The sequence below is a fragment of the Bos taurus genome, chromosome 1 (assembly GCF_002263795.3).
Source record: "Bos taurus isolate L1 Dominette 01449 registration number 42190680 breed Hereford chromosome 1, ARS-UCD2.0, whole genome shotgun sequence".
NCBI lineage: Eukaryota > Metazoa > Chordata > Mammalia > Artiodactyla > Bovidae > Bos > Bos taurus.
The window spans coordinates 79121386-79135514 of record NC_037328.1 but is presented as its reverse complement, the minus strand read 5'-3'; the positions used below and the strand labels follow the sequence as shown (position 1 = coordinate 79135514).

Here is a 14129-nt window from a genome sequence, read left to right as displayed (position 1 = left end):
ATCTTTTCACTCTCTGTTCTTCTTCCACTGCACTGAAGCTGTCCCTTAGGCAGAGGCGGAGAAGATGCCCATTTTGCAGATAAGGAAATTAGAACTCAACATGCCAGAGGTGCCCACACTTACTGATTTCATTTGTGAGAAACTGACAACTGGAACCAAGTTCTCCCAGGTCAGATCTCTTTTAATTATGTTACATAGACTTAGAGCCCTGTCTTAGTTGGTTTTAAAAAGTTCACTTTTTTTTCCTTCTTTGATTTCTACTTACCTTTCTCTGCTTTCAGTCATGTGAATATGGTTTGAATGTGAGCTGCTTCCTTCTGATCTGCTTTGTTGCCTGATTCTCTTTTTCCTGAAAGAGGATGATAGCTTGTCCAAGAGGAGGAACTGAATAGCGAACGCCTTTATTTCTATTTCTTCTGTGGCACTGAAATTCTGCACGGGCCTTGAAAGAAACTGATCAGGGCTTTCCATTTTAGCCTCTACCAGTATTCTTAAAGCTGTAAGAATTTTGGAGTGTAATTCCCCACCACAGGTGAGTGCTGACTTTCAATAGATTTTAGACACACACACACATACACACAAACTTCTTTAGCTTTCTTTGATGTGACAGCAGCATTTGACAGAGACCAAGAGGGCACCACCCTGTTACAGTCCCCCAGATGCTACAGAGCCATAAAGAGTAACTCTTTGCAGTCAGATTAGTTTCTGATCAGCTTGGGGACCCTCCTCTAACGCAGAAAAGATGTTCGAGATGTGTTTTGGAGAAGCACTTTGATGTCGATGGCATTAGGTGGCAGATCATAATAGAGAGGAGAAAGTGCTCGAGACCTGAGTCTGTGTGGTGAGTGAGAAAGGGAGGGGAAGCAGTTCTCTAAGCTTCTCTGAAGCACTGGGGAGGTGGGGACTGGCCTGGGACTCCCAGGGACACGCAGGCACCCTGTTTCCTCCTTCCCACTTGTACATGGGCCTGGTTTGTAGGCTCTGTTCACCAGGTGGGAGGAAGCCACCTTGAAGCCTGATGGCTTGGGATGTTTTCCCTTTGTGACGTGGTCGATGGGCACTGAGAGGTTAGGGTTGATAGTACCAATGGGAATACTATCCCTACAAACAGGGAGAACTGAGGTGCACTGACTGCTCCCTGAGTGCCGAGCACCAGGCTGAGCACCTGACCTACACTGATTCTCCACAATAGCTACCTGTGAGTAGGTACTATTTTTTGGTATGTATTTATTTTTTTTTAAAATTTTATCTCATTGAAGTATAGTTGTTTTACGATGTTGTGTTAATTTCTACTGTACAGCCAAGTGATTGAGTTGGCTCAATTTTTAATTGTTTTTGATTTTGGTTGAATACACATAACCGTTTTTACTGTCTTGACCATTTTTGAGTGTACAGCTCAGTAGTGTTCAGTACAGTCTTATGTTGGTCAATCAGTCTCCAGAATGCTTTTTATCTTGTGGACTGAAACTTTGTATCCATTAAACATTTACTTTTCATTCTCCCCTCCCCCAGCTCCTGACAACCATCCTTCTGTTCTTTGTCTCCGTGGATTTGACTTCTCTAGATATCTTTGCAGAAGTGGAATCCTACAGTATTTGTCCTTTTGTGACTGGCTTATTTCACGCAGCATAATGTCTTCAGGATTCATTCATATTGTAGCATGTGTCATAATGTCCTTCCTTTTTATGGCTGAATAGTAAAATAAGTTGTATATATACAGCACATTTCATTTATCCATGTAGGTGTTATTTCTTATCTCAGTTTTATAGTGGAAGAACCTGAGACTTTGAGGCTTTAATAAGTAAGTTGCCCAGCATCACTCAGGCAGTAGTGGAGCTGGGATTTGAACCCAGGTCATGTGGCTTCAGAGTGCATGTGACCCAGGAGGAAGCAGTTAGTGGAATTCAGATGGCAAGAGTATGAAAAACCAGGGTGATTCTCTCCTGGATGGCAATACCTTCTCACATAGTGTTGTGACATTTCAGTAACCAAGTATTTCCAGGGACCATATGTACACAGATATTTTCCTCTGGTTTATATTGGCCTCTGGGTAACTCAGAGCCACATGTGAAGCCTACATCTAGCAAATGGTATGAGACGTATGGCCCTTATCTTTTGTAACCCTTGTCCTTTTCCTTCACTTTATTTCCCCATCTCCCTTCCCAGTTTTCTTACTTAAAAAAAAAATCATGAGCTATGTACATCTTTTGTCAGGTAGTTCAGATTCTTTCTGGAACAAGGCAGAATATATAAATGAGTGACATGTTGTCAGATATTTTTGTTAATTTTATGGAAAGACACTAAAGGTGGGATCTTCTCACCTGACTCTGCTGCTGATTCAGTGTCTAACTTGGGCAAAGATGCATGCACCTTTCTGAATCTCAATTTTCCTTCCTGGAAGATGGGGCTGCAGTTGATGACAGCAAAGGTTTCTTCTGCTCAAGGCATTCCACATGGTTTATCTCCTTTTGTTCTCCCAGTACTCCCACAAGGCAGGTGCTGGTGTGCCCTTTTTACTTGAGAAAAATAAGGGCTAGAGAAGTGGGAAAGTTCACCTAGACTCCTATATCTCCTAAGTGCCAGCATCGGTAATCCAGGATGTTAGCCACAGTACTCGCCTACTGCCTTTAAGCAGCCTTTAAGGTTTCTGTCATCTGTGGCATGCATTCATCTACATTCATCAAATTGTATTAAATCTTTATTGGGTTCCCACTTATGTGCCTCATACTGTTCTGGGCATGGATCCAGTACTGGGTTTGAATGAAGAAAAAGACACAAAACAAAGATCCCTTGGAACTTACATTCTAGAGAGATATGTGGAGGAGGCGGATGATAGATGAACATGTAAACAGCAGAGAGTGATAAGTAATGCTGAGGAGGGTTCACGGAGGATGCCCTGCCTATGAGGGAGTGGAGGAGGGGATGATGTTTAAGTTGAGCTCTGAATGCCGGGGAGCCAGCCATGGGCAAGTCAAGGGGGAGAGGGCAGGGCCAATACCAGGTCCGTGGAGTGGGAATGAGTTTGTATTTGAAGAACAGAGGAGCCCAGTATGCCAGGAGGGTGGGCTGCAGTGGGGGAAGCATGGGATGAGGGCGAGGCAGGGGCTGGGATGTGTCAGTGAGCTCAAGAAGGGCTTGGACCTGAGTCGAGTGCTGGAAGGCATCGGAGTTACATTTACCAGCGTCACTCTAGCTGCCGTGGGGGAAGTGCATTGCCAGGAGTAGAAGCAAGCAACAGCCCAGGGTCACAGTGATTAGGGGGGTCCGAGTGGGACCAGAGAGAAGCGAGCAGATTTGCTCAGGACATGCTTCCGAGAGATCATCTCCAGGATGTCAAGACCAGTCTCCTCCAGAGAAATGTCAGGTTCAAGTGGCAGGAATCTGAGAGACTTCCATGGAGGCACAGTAGGGGTTCACAGCCTGGCAGCTGGTTTGGACTAGGAGGTTCTGAGTACTCTCTGCTTTGATGTCTAGCCTGGAGCTTCTGGCCAAGGACTGGAGGGCAGTGGCTTCCTGCCTCTGACTTCCTGGCTGAGGGCTGCGGGAGCTCCACAGCACAGCGAGCTCCACAGTGAGCCCGGCAGGACATGCTGCTTCCTTTGCTCTGTCTGGGTATTTGTATAAAGCATTCTTTCCCATCAAGAATAGAGAACATCCAGAGTGATGCTGACTTTATGGGCCATATTTAACATAGTGTTTCCCTTTGATGTGTGCTCTGTTCTTGTAGAGACTACTGCCTCGCATAAACTCTGTGGTGAAGAGCCTTCAGCCGCCCTGTCAGATGGATTTAGAAGGCTTGGTGGCGGCCCGGAAGACCTGGTGCTTCAAAGCCCTACTTTGCCTTGGGGACCCTCGTCCATGGGCACCCCCAGCCCTTTTCTTTTATTTGAGTTTGAATTCACACTTGCTGGCCCTTGCCTCTTTCCTGTAATTCCTTTTAATGGGCTGGGCTTTCCTGTGAATACTCCAGTTTTCAGTGGAGAAACTGGCCTCAGAGAAGTTGGGTGATAGAGGCTGAGTCACAGGGAATGCACTAGGCCGAAATGACTTAGTACATGTCTCATGGCAATTTAATACTGCACTCTGCCTAAGCCTGGAGATGCTCAGAGATCATAGACAGACTCATCTGAGATTCACTCCTGAAGCTTCACAAAGTCCTCTTCAAATAGTTTGCAGTTTATAGTTGTCAGGGCTTTAAATTTTTTTTTTTTTTGGTAAACTTTTTTTTTAACAACATCTCTTACAAACAATGTTTTGTTTTTGCTCACTTCAGTTTCTTTGAAAATTTCTCTCCTATTGACCATTCATTTAGTCACCACACATTTATTGAGTTCTTACTGTATGCCAGGCATTGTCCTAGGTGCTGGGGATGGATTCAGAGATAATTTGGAGGCGTTTGGGAGTGGATAATTACAGCACAGTGAGATAAGTGCTATAATAGAGGGATATATAAAGAGCTAGAAATAGCACTATGAATAACATCTCTGAACAAACTGCGTTCTTTTTTCCTCTTGGATTATTCCCTTATGTATATTGCCCAAAGTGGGATTACTGGGTCATTTAAAAGATGAAAACAATTTGGCACAAAAAGATGTAATGACTTGCCTGGGGAATACAGCTCGATTTTCTATGGGGGAAAATTGTTGACAAGTCCAGATTTAGATACTTCACCAGGAGAATTGGGCAGTTTTTGTACTATTCCTATCAATGTGGTGGTTTTCAGGGGAGCACCTCTTCTTAACATGGCACCGCACATGTAGAAACACGTGTCCTTATATTTAATCTCATAGATCCCTTGTTGATGCTCACTACCTATGTATTAATAAGTATGGTCATTTCCATTTTATGAATGAGAATGTGCCTTTGTTAAAAAGAAGTGACTTGCTCAGGATTCCATAGTTATTAGTGGAGAATCGAAACATCAGGTGTAAGATTTTTTGATTCTGTATCTTCTTTCCTGTTTTCCATGCTCTTTTTACCAACTGAGGCTTGGGCTGGGGTTACTTTATTCCAGTGAGGGCTTGAAATTCATTTAGTGGTTGTAGAAGCTCTTCTCTAAAAGGTCAGAATCCATGAGATAGGTATAGAAGTCCTAACTTCCAGAGGGTCTGGTGTCCTTCTATACATTGACCTGAAAGGACCTGAAGGCCCATTATTCCTGACCCTGGCTCAGGTCTTGAAAGGTTAATGCATGGCCTTAGCACTGAAGCGCAGAATCCCAAGGAAAGCTGAGACCACACGACAGTCCTGCTTTGAAACATTTATTGTTTTTCTTGTATACTCGGCTGTATGCTTCCCGGCTTTAAATTCACTTATTTTGTTATTCATAACATTTCCCTAGTATTTTTGGCATTTAAGTGAAAACTTCTACCCCAGGTACCCATAATCAGACAGCAGTACCTGTTCAGTGTGAACACCCATCATTCTCCCAGTCTCTCATTTAGTCACCTTCTGCCATAACTCATGCTGTTCCTTTTGCTTGAGATGACCTCTCCCATCGTCATCCCTAGGACTTCTGTTCCTCCTATAAACTTCTGCACACATACCCCCTTTCTGAGTGGATACTTCACCTTCTGAGTGAAGTAACCTCTGGTCACTGCCCACTTCCCGCCGTCCACAGTTCCCCAGAACTGGTCTCTTTGTTCTCTGTTTTGCTGACTCACAACACAGTGGGCTCTGAGGCAATAAAGTATAACCATGTGATACTTATGAGCATGGGATCTGGATTTGAATCTTGCTGTGATGCTTCCTAGCTGTGTGATCTGTTAGGCCAGTTAAGCTGGTAAGTTTGCTCATCTGTCAAGTCTGTACAAGTAATCACGGCAACCTACAGTGTTGTTTGGAGGATTTGTATTGTTATCTGTGCCTCTGCTATGGCACCCACCATCATGTAGTCTTTCTAGACTGGGAGCTATTTAAGGGCAGGAAGGGAATTACACCTTGCCTGTGCCTTTGCCTTATGGGACCTGCCACAAAATCCCCTTTAAGGGAAAGGATTCCATGTAACATCCCAGTAGTGTCAGTTCAGGCTCATATGTAGGCCCCAGTAATGTGGTCCCAGGACTGTCCAGGAGCTCTATGACGTGGTGCTTCTTGCACACACAGTACATGCTGCATAGACTTCTGGCTCCTGCTTCTTGAGTGACAAGAAAGAGGCTTGAGCCTGTGTTTAGCCTATGTTCTTCTGATTCATCAAATTGGATAGCTTTGTCATTTCCCTGAAGGCAGAGTGGAAATCCTGTTTGGAGCATGAGACTTGATTTCTTTTCCGGGTCGTCCGTGGGTGAGCATTCTGGACTAGAAGAAAGGGTCGATGGAGGTGTGGGTTTGGGGCAACACTAAGGGCCACCCACTCCTCTGATGTCTCTGAGTGGGGCCGCAGAGAAGTGGTCCCGCCCCAGGAAACTTTCCTTCAGACCCTCCTAGCTGTGCTATGTCTGGAAGCTGACCATGGAGGGGATTCGGCTCCAATAGCTCTACCATTTCACTTTCTCTTGTGTCATTTTTCAAAATGCAATAGCCATGAGCATCAAGAGCCTGACACATAAGGTCTTCCATGTTCTGGCCACAACATTCCTTTCCAGCCTCATGTCCCACCACTTCCCTCCGTGTTTTCTGCCACTGGCCTCCCCAGATTAGTCACTTTCCCCGAGAACACCCTGAGCTCCTCCCTCAAGGCCTTAGCACATCGTGTTCCCTGGGCTGATTTCCCACCTCCTCATACGTGGAAATCCTCTTGTGTGCTCAGGCTCAGTTTAAAGTCATCTTCAGCAGGGCTCTTCCTGACCTTCCAAAGGACACCCGCATGTACTGGTATTTTGCACACTCTTCTCCCATCTTGTTGTGGGGGAGTGTGTCCTCTGTAACCCCTTTGAGAGCTCAAGGCAGGTCCAGCTCAGCGCCCACCTCTGCAGGGCCCATACACAGTGCCTCCAGGGCAGGAGGTGCTAGTGAAAGTCTGCTTTGTGCATCTCTGAGCGCAGGGCGTCTGACATCGTGGCAGTTCACGGTTGCGCCGGGAGCTGGGGTGGGGGTGTGTGTTCAGAAGCTCATACTAGGATTACCTGCGATTTGTTTCATCATGAGCCCAGACATTTGAATTCTGTTTTTGAGTCACTCTGGTATCAGCTCACTCTTAACCTTTCTCTGGCCTGCTTCCCACATAGCTGGCAGATGTCTTCTTAGCGCTCTGAACTTAGGGCTCTGGACTTTTTATTTCATGTAAGAACATAGCAGCAAGATCATATGGCAAGTCTGTTTTTGGTTTTCTGAGGAACCTCCATACTGTTTTCCATCATGGCTTTCCAATTTACATTTGCACCAAAATGTAGGAGGGTTCCCTTTTTTCCATATGATCCAGAAATCATGTTTGGACAAAAGTATAATTTTGTGGGTGTGTGTTTGGACAAAAATATAATTCTAAAAGTTACATGCACTCCTGTGTTCACAGAGGCACTATGTGTGATAGCCATGACATAGTAACAATCTAAATGTCCAGGAACGGACGAGTGAATAAAGAAGATGATGTATATATAAATACAATAGAATACTACTCAGCCACGAAAAGGAATGAAATAATGCCATTTGCAGCAACGTGGGTGGACCTAAAGATTATTATACTAAGTGAAGTAAATCAGAAAGAGAAAGCTATCTTAGGATATCACTTGTATGTGGAATCTAAAATATGACACAGATGAACTTATCTACTAAACAGAAACAGACTCAGGGATGTAGACAACAGACTTGTGGTTGCCCAGAGGAAGGGGAGGTGGAGGAGGGATGGATTGGAAACTTGGAATTAGCAATGCAAACTATTGTATAGAGAATGGATAAGCAAGAAAGTTCTACTGCATAGGGAACTATATTTAATATCCTGTGATAAAACATACTGGAAAAGAATATGAAAAAGAATACACACACATATATATGTAGGTATATATCTAAATTACTTTGCTGTACAGCAGAAATTAACACAACATTGTAAATCAACTCTACTTCAATTGAAAAATAATAACAACAGCGAGGTGGCATTCAAGAAAGATCTACTTGCTTTTAAGGTGAACACTTTTCAGTGTAAAAGTTCAGACTTTATTTTTTATCCCAAAGCTCCTTAAAATGTGAACATAGCGGTTTATTTTTCCCAGGTATATTTTTGCTTCTAGCAGAATAGCTGTCCATAGTATGGTTTTAACTGCAAAATAATAAAACCCAGGTCGTGGAGCTTGACTTTTGAAGACTTGAGGTCAAATTCCAGCTTTACCATTACTAGCCCCCAAATCTTGGACAGTTGCCTGACTTCTTGACCCTTAGTTTCCTCAGTGGACAATAGGAAATCTTTCTTATAGGGCTGATGGACAGTTTAAATGAGATCTTGGGCGTTAAACTGAGGTTTTTACTACTGTCTGGCTCATCAACTGAATTTGAAGGCAGTCTTCAAAACTGTTCCAAAGAGTTTGCTTTTGGTGGAAAACGTTTGGATATTTATGTTTTCAGGTATGTGTTTTATTTTTGGATGACAAAGTAAATGAATTTATAGTCATGGAACACACAGCATCTAACAGACTTAGGAAGCATACATGGCTTAGACTCAGTTGTAGTTCTAGTAAATTAGAACCACAGAATCATAGGCTTTGAGAAGTTGTAGACAGACCTTGGAAGATGAGGATGAACATTGGTTAAGGCGTACTCTGTGCAGACTCTGTGCTTTGCATGCTGGTATGGAATCCCAAGAAATGGTCGCGTACACCTTGATGGGTAGGTGTATTAGACCCATTTTGCAGACAGGAAAGCTTGAGCTCAGGGAGGTTGAATACTTTACACATGTTCAATATCAAAGCCTTGAAGTTTGCCTTGTCCTTGTGATGGGCTCTAAAATCCTTTCCATTTACAGATGTGATAAGATCTGCCTTTATCCTCTCATTCCACAAGTTCTGGGCCAGATAAAGCAGTGGAATTTTGCAGTCTTGGTGTCCTATAACTTATTTAGTGAATCTAGAAGAGGGTCTTGACTTTTCCTGCCAGGAATCTGCTCACTTGAAGCTCCTTTGATTCATTCGTCAGGGTTTACTTCTATTTTTCCCTTTTGGGAAGATACTTGCCATGGGCCAGCTCCACTTTTGAGGTCAGGAGTGTATTTGAAGATGACTTCATATTTTCTTTAAGAAAAAAATTTACAGGTGGAAATTAAATTTGTTGAGCATTTCCCATCATCTCCTTCAACATATGGTGGTGGGAAGTGACAGCACTGGTCTGGTAAGTAGGGAGTTCTCACCTGGAATCTGTCACTGACCAGTGAGAAAAGTTGGGCCAAGCCTTCCTCCTCTGGGGCTTCAGAGTCTTCGTCTGTAAACAGTGAGAACACCATCAGGTGATTCTTAAGATTTTGAAACTCTGCATGTCTTGTGGTGTCAAAACCATCAATTTCTGCTGAGCTGCGTAATCCTGCAGCTGTTTTCTCTGATACTTTTCAATCTTTAGGTTTAATCTATTCCACAATGTATAATTTTTTAAAGGGATGCTTTTATAGACACTTCTGAAATATAAAATCGGGGGGTAAATGGATGTTAAAAAATAGAAAACAACCAATTAAATTGTGTATAGTATGTAATTCTCCTTGGAAACTTAGGAAGAAATTGAGGAGCACTTTAACAACTGGTAATTTAAATTGCATTTGAACTCTGCTAATGGTTTGTTTGCAGAAGAACTTCAATCATTTCACAGCGGTTCTTTTGCGAAACTGCTTGTTCTCTTTATGGAAAGGAAGAAAAAAATTATTGAAAGAGAGGTTGACTATGGAAAAGGGGGGCCACATTCATTTGTGCTTGGAGAGAAGGTAGCCAATGCCTGAGACATTGCCCCAGGGCCATGGTGGAGAGATTTACCTTTCAGCAAAGTTTGAAAATCTGGGGACGTCAGCTGCCCTTTGCTGCTGTTGTAGAAATTGTTCTGATTGATGTCTCCCTCTGCAAGGAGAGGCTTAGGTTTCCTGGGGCTTGGAGTTGGGATCTTTTTGTTTTTCTGAGATTGCACTGCCCACAGGGCCAGTGTTGGCCTCCTAGTTCTCCGTCCCTCAGTGGCTTTGACGATTCCAGTGCCCATGAAGACCACTAGTTCTCAGGAAATGCATTGCTTTGCTGGACTTACCTTGATGATCCTCCATTTTCTCAACTTAGTTTTTTTTTTTTTTTTTGCTATCGGGCTGTATGCAAGAGCTTTAAACAAATGTTCTGAGGTCTGGGTGTGTAAGTCCTGGTTATCCTTCAAAGCTGATTGTGTGGCTGAGGGCAGGTCTCTCTGGCCAGTGAATGTCAGTCATTTCTTCTGTTAAAGTGGCCGTAAATCACTCCAGGGGAGCAGGACCCAAAGTGGAGCCTTGGGCTGCCTACCTCTCACTGTGCTTTTGGGTGGCCACCTCCCCGCTCTGGTCCCCAGTTTCTCCTCCTGTTAAGTTGGAAGGGTTGAAGTGGGTCATTTTTAAGGTCCCTTTCAACTTCGAGCTTGTATAGGTATTTGAAGATTGAATGAGATCATATTCACAAAATGATTGTGTGATTGGGTCAATAATGTTTAAAATGACAACAGTGAAAATGGGAGTAGTCGTTTTCCTGGTATGCGGATTTCCCCTGAATCTACATTTTATAACAATCTGCTCCCCTAGAACACTTGTCTGTTGGAATATATATTGCAGGATTCTTGATAAAGTAGTACTAGTTCTTAATGAAATAAAGTAGCGAGGACTTACCAGGAAGCGTCAAGATTGTCCAGCCCTCTACTGCCCATTGACTGTCATTTTTTAGGCAATGAAACTAAGGTTCACAGCAGCCACTGGATCCTATAGTTAGAAATTTGTCTCCAAATTCATATTTTTTTCCTCTTTTTATTTACTGTAGTTCAGGTTTCACTGTTAATTTTTTCTTGCCTAAAATGTATCTAATTGATCTCTCTCTTTCACTTTTGATATTATGATGAAGCTATCTCCCACTTCCCCCCAAAGCTGAGGTATGAACACTGGGGTACCAGCATTCTCTTTCTTCATCATTCTGAGACATATTAATGAAACAGAAGTGCCAGGAGCTGACTGATGGCTTAGGAGATACAGAGATCAGCCACTACATTTGTGGGTTTCAAGCCTGGTGTAATTTCCAGTATGGTTTACCCAGCAAGCTCATAAGCTTGGGGAAGTTCTACAGCTAGTAAGATCCTAGAGATTCATAGTTAACCTCCTTGTCCCATTTCTACAGGTGAGATCATTGCGGAAACAGAACGGAGGACGGAATCCAGTCACCTGATTCCAGTTCAGTGCTTTTGCTGTTGCTCTACAGGGTATTTGTCGGAGGGAAGATATTTTTCCTCAGCTGGTGAGTTCTGTGCAAAAAAAAGAGAACTTTTTCCTTTTATAATCAATATGCATATTTTAATGAAATTTTAAAATCAGTTTCCATTTAAATCATGGGCACTGGTAACTAGGATGGAAGAACTAAGAAGAACAAAAATATTCTTCCTTTTTTTTCTTGAGTTGATTTTATTGATGAAGGACAACGAATGGCAAGATATAATAATGCTAATAAAATGGACGGCAAAGCTAAGGCAGGACTCAGCCTTTGGAAGGTGGCAGGAAGAGAAACTGGAAGAAAATCTGGAGTCATTACGATTTTGGGTGGCCAATAACTGCACTGCTTCCTTCTTTCTCCTTTGGTGTGGAGGGGAGCATTCTTGAAATTGAACGACGAGAAAGAGTCAGTGAACAGTGTTATGGGTGTATGTGAGGAAAGGAAGTAGTAGTTTTAAGTGGCTGTTGCTCACCCCTGTGCAGGGTGCTTCTTCTGTGATTTTGTATTTTCACATCAACCCTTTGTGGTGAGAAAGGCTAAATTTCCTTAGACAAGGGTGTGTACCTGTCCTAAAGGGCCTGCAGCATCTCCACGGGGATCTGAGTTTTAATCCTCAGATTAAACGGGAATGGTGAGCAGGTAAGGTAAACTTTCCCTTGTACTTTGGAATTCCTCTGTGTTTATAGCAGGTAGAACATATTCTAGAAAAGAATCGATGATATGGGATATCCTGAGCTATAGAAGAATCTGAGAAAAACAGCTGAGGGATTGTGGGCAAGACTTCTATCTAGAATTCTAAATCTGTACTCTCATTCCCAGGGCCAGTCCCTAAACGCCTCACCTCTGGCTTTTTTACTGAATAAATAGTGTGTCTTGCCATGTTTATGGCTTAGTTTTTCAAAAGGGAGAGGATTCTGTTGTGATCAGTAAAACCTAACTCCATTTAAAAGTGAGGCTGAGTTTATAGGTTTTGTCACTCTTTTCTTAATCAGTGTGTCTTAAAAGAACACCCGGCTGGCTTTCTTTGCGCCTGTGGATCTACATAAGGTGAAAGGCTGGAAACTGCTGCTTGGACTCTTCAACGTTCATTTCAGTCTATAACATTTCAAACATGGTCTGGAATGTTTCTCCCCAGGCAGACACTCTGAGCATCAGATGTAAATCTTGATTCTCTGCTCCCGCGCCTGAGTTTTTCCAGTGCTTCAAATTCAGTTGTGATGAATATGAAGCCTTGTACTTGGGTTCAAACAAAAGTTCTAGTGTGTCATGGCAGAATGGGAGAGAGTGCGTTACCAGGAGCGAGTTGGAAGAAGCTCAGCAGGGTCTGTTGTCCATAAGCTAATTATGAGCCAACAGTGGTTTTTGTCCTCAAGAACACTGATGCAGCCTCAGACGGTGGTGCAGAGAGGGCAGTGTGGGTGGCTGACGGGCGGAAGCCGGCAAGTCTCGAGGGCGGGTGGCCTCAAGCTCAGTGTGGCAGGCCCGGGCTCTGCCTCTCTGACACGCTCCCTGCTCTGCCGTCTTGTGTGTGTGTGAGCTTCATCCACAGGCTGTCTCCCCTCACGGTTGGGAACTGGCTGCCCGCTGTCACCCGGAAACTCATGGCCGCTAAATGCTGGAGAAGAGGCGGTCCCTCAAGAGAATATCTGGGTGCTGTTAGGATGCAGAGAGAGGACTAACGTTTGCAGGTGACCACGGACCTTATTTTACCCTCCTGTCAGAACTCTCCTAGGCTGGTGGACTTTAGTCCTTGCCTCCTCCTCTGAAAGAGACACTGGCCAACTGGCCTCTTCACACCATGGTGCTGAGAGGACTGGAAATGATGTCCCACTCTTACTGGAATGGATCCAGAAAACGCAGGATGCAGAGCACAAATAACAGTGGCCTTTAAGAATATAAAACATGGTCAGAAGAGGGACAGTATCTCCTGCCCATGTGTGTAGCCCGAGGCTAGTGGGATCTCCGGCATCTGGTAGGTGCACGGTGCATTTTCATGGATAGAAAGACTAAATCTAGAGGTAGTTACTGTCCCTTTTCCTGAGGGTGTTCAGGCACTGGCCAGTTCTCTGTTGGAAAGCTTTAGGAATTCTAGCACAGATGAGGCTGAACTGCATGCTTTTATGAGAATGAAACAAACCACTGGACAGAAATAGGCTTTTGGGACCAGTATGGCCTAAGAAGTCTGTGAATACAGTGAGTATGGTGGGGTGGGGTAGCAGAAGGCCTGTCAGTTATTAGATGTGCAACCCTAGAAAACAATATCCCTCCACCTTCATTTCCCTGATTGGAGATTTAGAAATAATAATCATTTCCTGCTCACCTCTCATGTTTGCTTAGAGCATGTTTGTTGATAGATGCCAACCTGTTTGGGAAACTGTAAAGTGTGAGCCTTACATGATGGGTCATTACAGTTGCTTTCTTCTTTTGTTTAAATACAAAGAATATAAAGAAAAATAAGATAGTGACGATAAAGAAAAATACTGATCTTAAATATAAAGAAACATAATGCAATGTAATGTGCAGGCCCCTGTACTCTTCCTGGTGCATCATATATATGCTCAATGTGTGTCCTTCCTTCCAGCTCTGCACCCCCAGCATCCCCAGGACTGGACAGGCAGTAATTTGTCCCCAGTCTTGGAAAGCAGCTAGATCTGGGACCTGGCTCATTGACGATGGTTGAGCTTGAGATGAAGTTGTGTATCATGGTTACTTTTTGTATTTGTTTTTGCTGTAGGCAGTGGGAGATGAAAGGAGGTAGATTTGAAGACTGAGGAAGTCTCAATGCTTTGAAACATCCCC

The 14129-nt window shown here is 43.6% G+C and overlaps 1 protein-coding gene across 10 annotated transcripts in view; it reads left to right on the top strand.

Annotated features, from left to right (window-relative positions):
- Positions 1 to 14129, top strand: part of LPP (LIM domain containing preferred translocation partner in lipoma) — a 757855-nt gene that overhangs the window by 58512 nt on the left and 685214 nt on the right. For all 10 annotated transcript variants that reach the window (XM_005201494.5, XM_015471873.3, XM_059884788.1 and 7 more), the window contains one exon: positions 11241 to 11357. The gene's annotated coding sequence lies outside the window, so the exon portion shown is untranslated. The remainder of the gene's footprint in view (positions 1 to 11240; positions 11358 to 14129) is intronic.